We start from the raw sequence: 12,097 nt of genomic DNA on the forward strand, positions 1-12,097 counted from the left end.
CGGGGGAATAGCATTGGACTCGGCAGAGCTCACAGTGAGGCCGAGAGCTTCCAATTTCCTGACGGGTTCCATTTCATGTAAACACGACTTAACTCTTTAAATCATTAGAAGAGCTGGCCCAGTGTCCTTGTCACCCCCGGGGTCCCTCCCTACCTTGTTGGACGGCAATTCCCAGGCAGTCTCAGGATGTGGCGACGTTGTTTGTAAAGAGGCTCCAAATGGTCCCCACACCACGTTTCTCTTGAGACACAGGCAACTGGGGTGTGGTGGGGCCTTTGTAGAGATGGGAACGGATTATTTCACCGTTTCTGCCGTGAAGATGAAAGAGCGGGAGGCAGGCTGGAAAACAGACAATTCATGGGGCTGTCAGAGCTCGATTTGAATTTCATTCACACCAGGCTGAGCTGGGGTGCGGGGAGCAGGACTTGAAGTCTTTTTCCAAGGGGAAGGGGCTGAGCCCTCACTGCTGAAGTGATAATCCAGCCCAAGGGGCCTGGCCCAGGCTGGACATTTTGTCCTCGCTGTCAAAATGCTGGGAGTCCAGGAGCAGATGGAGTGGTGTCGGCAGTCATAAAATGCCCTGCCCCACCCGGGACTAATAGGTCAAGAGGAGGGATTGGCGCCATGCATGTCATAAAACCCCTCCAGGCCTGTCATGTTCCGATAAATCTTGATTTTGTAACAGAATAGCGCCGCAGTTCCCAGCCTTGGGTTTCACAGGTGAGCTGTGGGCTGATGGATGGTCTGGGAGCCGGGGGGTAGGAACGAGGACGGAGGAAACCCTAGCCGACACCCGCTCCAGGCTCCCAGCACTGGCAGGAAACCTGGCCTACAGGAGGATCTCAGGCATGTGTCACTGCTGGCAGGTGCCCGGGTCCCACATGCCTCGAATTGGATGAGCCAAATAACGGTGGGTGATATCCTTGCTGTCGGGCTCCTGGACCCATCCGTGGCAATACAAACAGGGGCTGCCAAGGAGAATGAGGCTGAGCCCAGCACAGCCTGGGGAATCCATTGCCCTGGGTGGGGGGCGCCTGCAAACTGTCTGCTACCCCCTGGGGGCCCTTCTGTCTTTTACACCAAGGCGCCATCTTGCCAGTAGGAGCTCTGTGGCTGAATGTCCACCAAAAACACTCCACAGGAAGGATCAGACTCCAACCCCAAAGTCGTCCAGGGCGGCAGGTGACCACATACTGCATACATTTATTTATCAACACATCAACTCTTATTCCAGCAAGGGAAGCAGGTCAGGTGGGAGAAGATAAAGCATGAGTGACCCTTGGCCTCCTGCCTTGGGGAGAAAGAAACAGAGACTCTCAGGGACTTGCCCACAGAGAACATGGGCTCTGGTCATTGCCAGGATGGAAAATGGGCCTGGCATGATCAGAGCGTCTGGTATTTACAAGGAAAAGTCTGAATTCTGGGGAGAATCCACCTGGAAGTAGGCACTGAGGAGTCAAATGTAAAACAGGTGCTGGCCCACATGGCAGAGCAACAGAAAGCTGATGACCCTACCTAAGGGCCTGCAGGCTCGACTTGGGCAGTAAGACCAGAAGGAGTGCAGAAGATTCTTCCTATGAACTGCAGAGCCTGTAGACTACGGTCAAGTTTTCCATCCCGACCCTCGAGAGCAGCCCGTGCAGGTGCAGGGGTGGCTACGTGTTATTTTCACATGGCAAGCTATGGCTTTGGCTCCATATCTCCCACTGGAGCAGACAATCTGGAATGCAAGTGAGAGAGAGTGATTTTATAGTAGGGCTAACCTTGAAGGCCTCTGATTTAGGAACATAAAAGTCCATGGTGTCTGAACTCCTGAATTTTCTCAATGGAGACATGTCTTGTACTCCCCTTGCACCTCATGGGACATTCTAACTGGTGGAGGCTTTGGGGCTCAGCGTCTGGGGAAGTGGAACTGCCAGGTTCCGATGGAGGAGGAGGGAATTCTCTCAACCAGCACAGTGGCTGAGACAATCCCAGCCCTGAGCGGCACCCAGGTCATTGTTCACTACCACGTCTGATCTCAGTGTGCTACGATGCCAGCCTCTGCCCTGTCCCTCCTTTGCGCTCCATGAAATTTAAAAATAAAAGGTGACAACCAGCAGACCACTGCCACCCTACTCTCCCACCCTGGGGTTTGAAAGCAGAAGGAACTTGGGTGAGTCCCAGCTCCACCACACAGTAACCATACTGTTGGGCCAACAGCTGTTGACCACGTTCGTGTTCTCTGTCTCCTTATCTTTGAAATAGGAACACAGTATTCCCATGCAAAAACCGGTGATGAGACTCTGAATGAGGCTGTGCTCTGCATGGTGGTTCTTCAGTAACTGGTGGTACTCACTCCTGTGGCTGCTTATGATTTGTGTTATTTTGAGTGCATTGAGACTTATCCAGCCACTCCTCTCTCATCGCCTGGGATGTGTCCTGTCCTGCACGTTCTGCTGAGCCTTGTTGAGCTTTTTCACCTTCAAATCCAGTTGTGTTCAGGTATCTCTGGCCCCAAGTAGAGGGCAACTCAGAGAAGCAGGGAGATCACCCCACTTTGATTTCTATGGTCTTCCCCCTGGGGACCCATGTGCATTTTAACAGATTTCTAAAGCTATTCAGATGAGGCATGCTGAAGGCATTAAGAACAATTTAGATTTGTCCACAGTAACACAAATAGCTTCTGAAAAAAACGTAAATTTTAGATTGATACAGTGTGATACAATTTATATAAACACACTTACAAACCAGCAATTATTTCCTATGGATATATGTCCACATGTGTAAAACATAATACATATCTATGAGAGTGTGCATGTGAGAGAAAGAGAGATAATTAGCTACCACAATAAGACATTAGCATTCTCCCAATTCTGGGGAAGGAGAAAAAGGTAACTAAAAGTAGAGGTGGTAAATTCTAAATGTTTTAAGAGAACAGTATCTTTTTACCTTTGTAACTGATTTTTAAGCTAAGGAAATCAAATTATTTTCAAGTTTCAAGTCATGGCATGGGAAGTCACCAATGGACTGGTCTTGAATATTCCTTGAGTCATTGAAAGCAATTCTGGTCACTTCCTGTTCTAGGACATTCAGGGGTTACTGGGGTGCTGTCATACCCTGCAGGGTTCCAGACCATTCTTTCTTTGGGTGACCCCGGGGGTGGCTGGGAGTGGGGGGAGGGTAGGACAGACTTCCTCTGCCCTGGCTGAGACCTTCTCTCTTGCTCTTTAGTATTGCTTTCATGCCGGTCAAACACAGCACCTAACTTTAAAGACCAAGATCAGGGGCTTGCCAAAACCTTAGAAAATTTATTCAACAGGAAGCAGCTTCTGTAAAAGCACACTGATAGGAAATAAAGCTGAAGGACTCCAAAATGCAAAATGCTCCCCAGAAGCCCACTTGCTTTTCAAAAATAGAGAAACTAAATGTCGAACAATAAGAGATTGGCTGTGTAAATTCTGAAATGTGTATTAAAACAGAACATGATGTAGACATGGAAAATAATGTTGGAAAATGGCTCATGACACGAGAAACTGAGATATACATTGTTGATTCATTATTTCAAAGTTGAAGGCTATTCCTTGTAGCAAAAACTTCTGGACAAAAATAGAGAAGGAAAAAAACCAGTAGTTTGAGAGAATGCAGACACAATCTACTAATGACTGAACTGTGACTCCCCAGTTCAGTTCATACGGTGAAGCCTTCCCCCACAATGTAATAGAATTTGGGAGGTGATTCAGTTTAGATGAGGTCATGAGGAAGGGGCTCTCATGCTGGTCTTTGTGTCCATATAAGACGAGACACCAGGGAGCTGTCTGTCCTTCTCTCTGCCACATGAAGACCCAGCAAGGTGGCAGCCCTCTGCAAGCCAGGAAGAGCACCATCACCAAACCCAACCATGCTGGCACAGCCTCCAAAACTATGAGAAATAAACATCTGTTGTTGAAGCCACCCAGTCTGTGTATTTTGTTATGACAGCCCAAGCAGACTGAGACATAGCCCACCTCTACCTGAGCCCAACAGAATGTGGCCCTGACTCAGCCACACAGGTGATGTGAGCCCAGGCAAATCACACACCCCTCCTGGGTCTGGATTTCCACTTTCTATAATCTCTTGGACCAGCCATTCCCATCTTGGGTGCCCCAAACCTTAAGAGTTGATAAAGACAGTTGTGAAAACTATTATAAAGTCTTTCTAGCTATTCCAAAAAATGCCTGTTTGCATGGAAGTTACACATGTTTTTAACTGATACAATGGAAAAAAGAATTCATTTTGAAAAAATAACTATAGTTTCTAGTAGACAAAATCTTTCAAATAGAGAGGTGTATTAGGGTAATGCTGGGTGCTGTAACAAATAACCCCAAAATAAAAGTGGCTTAGCACAATAGATATTTATCACTTCTCATATAAAGTCGAAACCAATGTTCCCGACTTAACAGGCAGCTCTCCTCCAGGTGGGAATTCTGCCTAGTTGTCTTCCAGGACCTCAGAATCTTCTCAATTTCCCTGGAAAATAGGGAAAGAAGAGAAAATCTTGGAAGGGAGATTTTCCTGGGCCATTGGCTAGACTCAGTCACATGACCACAGCTAATTGCAAGGCAGGCTGGGAAACAAAGTCCAGCTGTATTTCCAGGGGACAAAAAAAGAGGTCATTGGCTTGATGAGCCACTGACTGGTCTCAACCAGAGGAGGCAAAAGAGGTCACACATAAAACAATGCATTCATGTGAAGAAAACATGGAGCTGTTGCCGCGTCGGGTGTCTTCTGTGGCGTCCTGTGAGTCTGTGATTTGGGGCTCATGTCTCACCTCCCAAATGATGGGCAAGGATGGTATTAAAATAGTGGCATTTGCAAAAGCCAGCTATGCTGTCCCTACGGCACCAGTACCCTCAAAAATGCCTCACAGTGTAACACACCAGCAGCAAATGCAGCTGGATCTCCCACTTCAGGCAGCCTGACCCAGCCTGTGGCATGAGCTTTGATGTCTGCCTTGCCAAGATGCTGGAGAGGCTGTGTCCGCTGGTCACCGCCATCAGGCCTCCAGAGGGTCCCAGGCACCATCATGTGCTCTGCAGCAGGCCGGCGCTTCCTCTTTGAGTTCCCGGGTTGGCGGCCTGGGAGCTGGGAACATGGAGACCTCTGAAACCTCTCTGCTTTCCAGGGGTCTACACCCAGGGGAGGGTAAGGCCAGAGCCTGGGTGGTCTGGACCCAGGCAAGTCCCTTCCCCTGGGAGCCCGCGTGCCCTCATCTGCTGGCCTGTCTCCTGCCTGTCTTCCCCCACCTCCTCACCGCACTGGTCCTCTGCAGCTTCAGGCCAAGTTTGCTGCAGCTCCACAGGGACCCTGTGTTCTTCCCTCCACATCTCTGCAGGTGCCATTTCTCCACCCCCAGCACCTGCCTTGAGTCCCCTCCTCACTTAGCCCCAACTCCTACCTATGTCTCCTGTGTCAGCACAGTGTACACTGCACACCTTGGGGTCCCTGTCCTTTCCTTTCTACTCACTGCCCTGAGTCATAATCCCTGGTGACTCCTCTGCCACCCCCCACTGTCATCTCCCACTAGGCCTTTAAGCCCGCCTCCCCATCCCACTCTCCTCCTTCTGCCAGAATCCCAGCTGGGGTGGCTCTGCAGGCTGAGCCACACACGGCACCCCAGGTTCACCAGCACACCAGCAAGGAGCCTCAGAGGCTGCAGAGACTTGGGGTGCAGGAACCAGGACCCAGGAAAGGCTGGGGCCATGGGCTGGCATGTAGGCAATTACTGTCTGTTAACTGAATCTGCACCACGAGACAGGGCCATTTAGGGCTGGAGAATGGGAGGATGGCTAAAGGATGCAGAGGTTTCTTTCCAGGGTGATAAGAATGTTCTAGAATTGATTGAGATGGTGGTTGTTCATATGTGTGAATATAGTAAAAGCCATTGAATTGGACACTTGAAATGGATGGATTACAGGGCATTCGAATGACATCTCCCTAAAGCTGATAAGAAGCAGGGTTGAAGGGTGGAATCCATGCCCCACAGAGGAAGGCAGCAGAAGGCAGGATGGAAGGCTGTGTGTCTGTCTAAGGACTTTCAATTCACTAAGGCAATAAAAGGAAAGTGCTTGGCACAGCACCAGCTTATTGTAAATTCTCAATAAACAGTTATAAAACGAACAAGAAGCAAGTGATGACCACCATCCCAGCATGACTTTGGAGCCGATGCCCACAGGGGGTCCCTTCGCCCTGTGCAGAGCAAGCCCCTCCATGCCTGGCTTCCGGGGAGGCAGGGGCCCCTTCCTGGAGAGGACGGAGGTTTGGGTAGGGATGCAGCTCACGGCCCTTTCTTCAGGGCAGCGTGAAGGCCTCCTCCACAGATAAGCCGCCAGCCTCTTCACCAGGTTCTCAGCAGCGAGATTAGAGATCTCTGGCTTGCGGGCTGCGGCTCCTGGCTGTCAGGAGGAATGAGCCCAGGGATGATGAATGAGAGAGAAGGAAATGTAGTCATGCATGCCGGTCCGCCAAGCAGCATAAATCTCTCCGGAGATTGCAGAGAGGATGGATTCCTCCCTCGCCGGGCCTTGAGAAAGGGCATCCTCTAGGTTCCGCAAAGTCTGGGGAACCCCCACAGGCCTTGAATCAAAGCTCACCTGCACGGACCAGATGGGAGCTGGGTTTGCAGGAACCCGATGCTGAGGACGACCACCATGCCCTCAGAGGCAGCCTGAATTGGTGACTCACTGGGAAGCCAGGCTTGGCTGCAGACAGGGCAATGGATAAAGGCAGCAGGCATGGGCCCAGGTTCGAATCCAGCCTCTGCCACTCACTAGCTTTGAGGCCTAGGTGAGTTTCTTCACTCTCTTGGCTTCTCCTTGTCTGTGAAATGGCAATAAAGGATTTCTACAGGGCATCATGTGAAGACTGAGTTGCTGGGGCACAGTTCTCAGAAGCATGCCTTGGTGGGCGGCAGGCAGGCCCTGCAGTCCCGCCCATGTTCTCTGCCACACAGTTGCTCTGCATCCTCTCATTCAGTCATGGAGACACCTCCAGAAACAGGAGTCACCAGTCCCATTGTACAGATGGGAACACAGAGGCCCAGTGTGTTGCCTGACCTGTCCAACCTTCCACAGTGAGCAGCCTGGCCCCTCACCGAGCTGTCTGACCTGGGGTCTCTGTGACTTTTAAAAGCTTGTTCCCAGCCTCCTACAGGGCACTGGGATGGCCATTTGTCAGCACTGCCTCCAGACCCTGGGCGGCAGGAACAAATGTCGCCCTCCCACCCGCCAGCTGTCTTTGCCGCATGCAGCATCCCAGCGGCCTCAGATCTATTTTTGAAGGGGGTGCGTTCCCCTTTGTTCCTTCTCCCGGCCATCGCGAGTCCCCTGCCCTTCTTCATCCAAATTATGCAAAGTCCTTTCAGCCCTGGGATCTGCGTAGACTTTGGACTCCTCGGAGGTCAGAAACCCGAGCTGGGCACTAAGAAGACACCAACTGTTGCTGAGAAGGGAGGGGCTTTAATGGTTTTAGCAGATGCCACAGGACGGAGGGGCCGGGGCCGCCCCAACTGCCCACCCGCAGATAACCCCTGCCCTTGCCTCTCTCAACGGGTGAGGCAGAAAATCCAAGCTCTGGGGAGGCCGATAAATACTTAGGTGTCAGCCCCTGCAGGGTTCAAACCTCTTGCCTCGGAGAAGGCATTTTAAGTTCTCACAAGAACCCTTTGGCTGAACCAGCAGGAAACTGTGCTTGGGCACTGATGGGACTGAGGACTGTGGCTTCTATAGGGGGTTCTAGAATCCCAGGGCTGCATGTCTGGGTTTGTGCGTCACCTGGCCCCAGGACTGAGTGACTCCATCCAGGGGTAGGTGGGTAGGGGTGAAGCCCCGAGAACCCGTGCCCAGCTCCAGGCTGGGACCCTCACTGCCCACAGATGTGCCCCGGGCTCACCTCTGAGACTCCTGGGAGGCAAGGTGAGAGGTTTTATTTGCACAAAGGAGGTCCATTTGTTATTCATGAGAATAACTCTGTTTAGAAGACAGGATGGAGCTTTTGTTTTCTTTTTAAGGTCAGACAGTCACATAGCTAAAAATTCAAGATACAGAAAGTTATCTCCCTCTCACCTGTTCCCACGGCTACCTTCCCAGGGATGCCTATGTTTACAGATATTTAGGCCTGTAAGCATATAATTACATGCATGTAAGTAGGTGAGTGCATATCCTTATGTACATGTAAGTATACACAGACATACACATACACACAGTCGTGAGCCACTTAAAGACAGGGATACATTCTGAGAAATGCATCACTGTGATTTTGTCACTGCGTGAACATGAGAGTGTGCGTACACACACCTAGATGGCACAGCCTATTACACGCCTAGGCTGTAGGGCATAGTCTATTGCTCCCAGGCTACGAACCTGTACAGCATGCTATACACCGAATACCGTGGGTAATTGTGACACAGTGGTAAGTATTCACATATCCAACCATCAAAAAAGGACAATAAAAATATGGCATGATTATCTTAGGAGACCACCGTCGTACATGCAGTCAGTCCACTGTCAGCTGAAGCGTTACGCGGTGCATGACTGTATACACACACGTACATGCATGTTCACACACACCCTGTCCACACTGCTTTAAACCCTGCTGTTTCCAGCCATCTCGTCCGGTGATAAGTAGATGCTGGCATCTAAAGAGCTGTGATTCTTTTTCGTGGCTGTATGCTACTCCCTCGAACAGCCCATTCATCATCTACGCATTTAACTGGTCCCCTGGAGACAGGCCCTTCATTATAAGCATTACTTTTCTCATGGAATGGGAATCTGTTTTGCCGGGGTGGTGGGGGGGGGGTACTGCTTGTTGAGGGGGGACAGGGAGGGCTTGGTGGGAATCTGGGGTCTAGAGATGTGAGTGAGCATCCTGACCTCCTGGTCATTATCTGTGTATCCTGTGCCACCGTCAGCCACCCCTACCTGTCCACCAGGCAGTAAACAAGACACACAGGCCTTCACGAATAGAACACACAGCTGTTTAGGGCAGAAGAGTTCAGCTATTCCGTCCTGAGCTCTGAAGGCAGCCTCACCTGGGATCACATTCCCACCCTACTTCTTATAAACCAGGTGCACTTGGCAGAAACCTTTCCTCTGAGCCTCAGTTGGGGCATAATTATGACAGTCCCCGCCCAGATTTATTTTATGATTAAATGAGATTCACCAGCGTATGTCCAGCCACTCGACATCAGCGGGCATCAGCACATGCTCAATGCATTTTTGCTATTGCTGTTGTCATCGTCACTGGGATGGCGGCGGCCCTCCTGACACACCGTACCCTTCTGCGCAGATGTTCCCCACGATGCAGTTATCCCAAACCCACAGCACTACTGGGGCTCAGAGACTCAGCACAGCTGGTGGGGATTACCACTTCATCCACCCCCGCAGGTGCTCCGGAGGCCACTTCCTCTCCCGAGGTCCCCACGTGTGTCTTTGAATATTAGAACACACACGATTCCTCTCTGGCGGGGGAATCCTGCCTGGAGGCAGGGGATTGAACCAAATGACCTTTTGACCTCTTGCCCAACCCCAGCCCCAGCCCCAGCCCCAGCCCCAGGATCTGAGATCAGCTGGCGTGCACATGGGCCAATGAAATTAGCCACTCCTTCCGGAAAGGCGAGTGTATTTGGGCCTCTACGGCTCCCAGGGGCTGTCTCAGATAAGACTTGCTCGGGACTCTTTTCTTCCCCCTGGGACTTGTGGAAATTTCTGAGTCTGTTTGACATCAACTCCTGTCCTCCCAGTCCCACCACTGGCCTTCCACTGACCTTTGGAGACCAGGGAGAGAAAATGTCGTTTTTCCTCTAATCCACTGAACTCTCTGAGAGGACAAAGTGACAGAGGCCAGCATGGCCTCTCCAGGAAGGCCTCCGGCCCCTACCATCGCTGTGACTTAGAAAATGCACCCACACCCAGCTGAGGCCAAGAGGCACCGGCTGCCCCTTACACTGAAAATGAAGTGAAACCTCCCAAGAGGCTTCTCCAGAGAGACTCGGAAGAGCAGCAGGAAGGCAGGAGGATGCCGATAGGACACCGGGGAAGAGGAGGAAATGGCCCACTGGGTCTAGACACCTTATCTGGCCCTGTGCGGGCACCAGCTCCACACTCATCCATCGTCCCCCGGAATGGACTTCCTGCCTTAGGACCCGCGCCAATGACCTCACCCCCTTGCTATCTCGACGGTCCCGCTGCTGCCCGCTCTGGGCTCTCAGGAATTAGGGGGCCAGATAACAAGTCTAGACAGCTCAGAAGTTTGAAATGGATTATTCTCAGGGGGAGGAGAATGGCTAGCAACGAGCTCTAGGGACTCAAATGCCAAATACCTGGACGGCGTTCAGATTCCGAGTGGGAGTCCAGGCATTTGCGTTCTTCCTCTGTGGCCCCACCGCCCTGAGGCTGGCAAGGAGCACAGCAGCTGCCACGAAGCCACCAGGGTCTGGCTCCCCTGGCCCGGGCAGTGGGCACTCCACTCGCTCCTCCCTTCTGTCAGCTTCAGGTGAGCTTCCAGGGCCACCTCTGCAGAGCTGGACAGGGATCTCCAGGCCAAGAAGGTGACGGTGCCTCATCACCCTCAATGCGTCCAGCCCCAGGAGCAGGAATGAGCCACACAAAGAACGGAAGGAAGTCCACCATGGAGCGGAGCTCCTCCCGAGGGATCTCGGTGCTGAGCGCTCGCCCAGACAGCAAGCATTTGCCATGAAGCTCTCATCAGTGCCCTCTCTGCCCCTTCTCCCACTCTGTTATGAATCCATTGTGTTCCCCAGAAATTCTCATGTTGCCATCCTCACTGCCAGTCCCTCTGAATGTGACCTTATTTGGAAGTAGGGCCCTAGGAGATGTGATTTGTTGCACTGAAGTCGCTGGAGCAGGACTGGCCACTCACCCATTATGACTGGTGTCTTTATAACAAGGCCCCTCACAGATGGGCAGGCCAGAAACACCCAGAGCCACTGTGGTCGGGTGCAGCCCCGGGCCCGGGGCAGTGAAGCGCTGAGATGTAACCCTGCAAGGCTGCAAACTGCAAGACCCCTCCCCAGTCTCCCAGAGCTCCCCGGAGGGTGGAGCCCCAGATGCCCGCCATGGTCAGCCAATCAACAGTACACTCTGCGCTGGCTTCCTCCCTTTCCCGGGTCCCCTCATCCCACCCCTTCACTTCCTGAGATCCCCTCCCAGACTGCCTACGTTCCCATCCCGGGCTCTGGGCTGGGTGGAGGGGAGACAACCTGCCATGAACTCGGGCCAGGAAGAGGAGACACAGTCTTGGCTGCACATGGAAGGTGCAGCCTTCTATATACACTCATGGGTTTTTATAGAACACTTGTCCCCAAACTGGAACCAAGCTGATGAGTATCATGAAATTGCTAGTTCTCTCTACAGCCATTCTGCCTCTTAAGTGGTCATTTTAATTATAACCAGGTGCATGACTGCCCTTCCCCGAGATTCACCACCCCGCCCTTCATTCTTTTATTTTGTTGGGGTAGGGGATGGAGTTCGCTCTATCACCTAGGCTGGAGTGCAGTGGCCTGATTTTGGCTCACCGCAACCTCCGCCTTCTGGGTTCAAGCAGCTCTCCTGCCTCAGCCTCCCAGGCATTTGGGACTACAGGTGTGCGCCGCCACTCCCGGCTAATTTTTTGTATTTTCGGTAGGGGGTTTCACCATGTTAGCCAGGATGGTCTCAAACTCCTGACCTCTTGATCCACCTACATCGGCCTCTCAAAATGCTGGGATTACAGGGTGAGCCACCACACCCGGCCCCGCCCTTCATTCTTAGTGAAGACCTAAGGTCCCAGGTGTGACTCCATGTCTAGATTCTGGGATGTGAATGCCCAACTTGTAGCTTGTGGCCTTGAAGGGCAGACATATGCCTGCATCCCTCCTTTCCTCCATCATGCTGTCTAAAATGCAGGTGTGATGGGGGCAGATCTGACTACTCCCCCTCCTCCTCTTTCTCCTTCCCCTTCTCCTCCCCCTCTTCCTCCTCTTCTCTTCCTCTTCCTTCCTTTTTTCCTCCTCATCCGTCTCACACTCAGGCAGCATGAGGTTTAAAAGCACCATGCAGTCGTAGGTTAATCTTTCTCCATC

The 12,097-nt window shown here is 52.0% G+C and overlaps 1 long non-coding RNA gene across 1 annotated transcript in view; it reads right to left on the minus strand.

The window, feature by feature from the left end:
* LOC144580554 (uncharacterized) overlaps window positions 1–10,613 on the minus strand; it is an 86,247-nt gene extending 75,634 nt beyond the window's left edge. The window contains exons 1-2 of the long non-coding RNA XR_013530247.1: window positions 10,337–10,613; window positions 154–339 (exon numbers count right to left, since the gene is read on the minus strand). This is a non-coding gene — a long non-coding RNA (uncharacterized LOC144580554). The remainder of the gene's footprint in view (window positions 1–153; window positions 340–10,336) is intronic.
* Window positions 10,614–12,097: the final 1,484 nt, after the last annotated feature.

The sequence above is a fragment of the Callithrix jacchus genome, chromosome 20 (assembly GCF_049354715.1).
Source record: "Callithrix jacchus isolate 240 chromosome 20, calJac240_pri, whole genome shotgun sequence".
NCBI classification, from domain to species: Eukaryota; Metazoa; Chordata; class Mammalia; order Primates; family Cebidae; genus Callithrix; species Callithrix jacchus.